Raw genomic sequence first — 1772 nt, 5'->3', positions numbered from 1 at the left:
GGTCCATAGTTATTAGCTAGATGGCTTCTTCTCTCTCTTTGAATCTCAATACAAAGTTCTCCTCGATCTTCTTGGAGATTGAAAGCACAAGTGCTCCCTGGGTGATTTTGGTAATTAATGTTAACATATCTCTTGTTGGACTAATACTCTTACCTAGTATGTTTCAGAAAAGTTCAACAATGGAGTGGCATGGACTAGAGGATCTGGAACCCCTTCAAGATGCTAAGGACAAAGGATTGGCTCAAGCTCAAAGCAGAAGACTCTTCATTTTACTTTTAGTGATCCAAGATCACATTGAGTCCATAGGAAAGCCAATACTATTAAGAGGGGATGAGGTGTTGCTTAATGGCTTGCTTGATCAAAATGCTTAGTGATATGCTCCAAAGCCCTCAACCACTTTCTCACATCCACATATGTCCCAAACCAAAAGTCAAACTCGGCCCCATCGAATCTTTCTATCCGGCGCCACCGAGTTCAGTTGACATAGCCATTGCCAGAAACCCTAGTCTTTTCAGTCTCTCCGATAGGGATCTCGGTCTCACCGAGATGGGATTGTAATCTCTCTGTTTCCCTTCGTAACATTTCGGTCAAACCGAGATGAGCGATCGGTCCCACCGAGATTGCAACGCAAACTCTCTGTTTCCCTTTCGTAACGTTTCGGTCCAACCGAGATGAGCGAATCGGTCCCACCGAGTTTGCCTGACCAACTCTCTGTTTGTCTATTACCAAAATTGGTCTCAGCGAGTTTGTGTAATCCGTCTCACCGAGATTACGTTATGCCCTAACCCTAACGACATCGGTCCTACCGAGTTGATCATATCAGTCCCACCGAAATGCCTAACGGTCACATTATGAACTAAATCAGTCTGACCGAGTTTCACGATTCGGTCCCATTGAGTTTGGTAAATTGTGTGTAATGGTTAGATTTTGTGTGGAGGCTATATATACCCCTCCACCCACTCTTCATTCGTGGAGAGAGCCATCAAAACATGCCTACACTTCCAACATACATTTTCTGAGAGAGAACCACCTACACTTGTGTTGAGGTCAAGATATTCCATTCCTACCACATAAATCTTGATCTCTAGCCTTCCCCAAGTTGCTTTCCAGTCAAATCTTCTTTCCACCAAATCCAAATCCTGTGAGAGAGAGTTGAGTGTTCGGGAGACTATCATTTGAATCACAAGAGCAAGGAGTTCATCATCAACACACCATCTATTACCTTTTGGAGAGTGGTGTCTCCTAGATTGGTTAGGTGTCACTTGGGAGCCTCCATCAAGATTGTGGAGTTGAACCAAGGAGTTTGTAAGGGCAAGGAGATCGCCTACTTCGTGAAGATCTACCCGAGTGAGGCAAGTCCTTCGTGGGCGACGACCATGGTGGGATAGACAAGGTTGCTTATTCATGGACCCTTCATGGGTGGAGCCCTCCGTGGACTCGCGCAACCGTTACCCTTCGTGGGTTGAAGTCTCCATCAACGTGGATGTACGATAGCACCACCTATCGGAACCACGGATAAAAAATCTCCGTGTCTCCAAATTGCGTTTGCACACTGCAATCCCATCCCTTTACATTCTTGCAATTGCATGCTTTACTTTCCGCTGCTCATATACTCTTGTCATGCTTGCTTGATATGTATTGTGAATGTTAAAACTTGTGCCAAAACTCCACTTCAACTTAAAGAGATTAAAAACTGCAACTTTTCTTACTTAGAGTCTATTCACCCCCCTCTAGACACCTCTTCTCGATCCTTTTGGTGACAACTCAAAGGG

The sequence above is a fragment of the Aegilops tauschii genome, chromosome 4 (genome assembly GCF_002575655.3).
Source record: "Aegilops tauschii subsp. strangulata cultivar AL8/78 chromosome 4, Aet v6.0, whole genome shotgun sequence".
Classification (NCBI taxonomy): Eukaryota; Viridiplantae; Streptophyta; class Magnoliopsida; order Poales; family Poaceae; genus Aegilops; species Aegilops tauschii.
The sequence above is the reverse complement of the archived record's forward strand: the minus strand, read 5'-3'. Positions refer to the sequence as shown.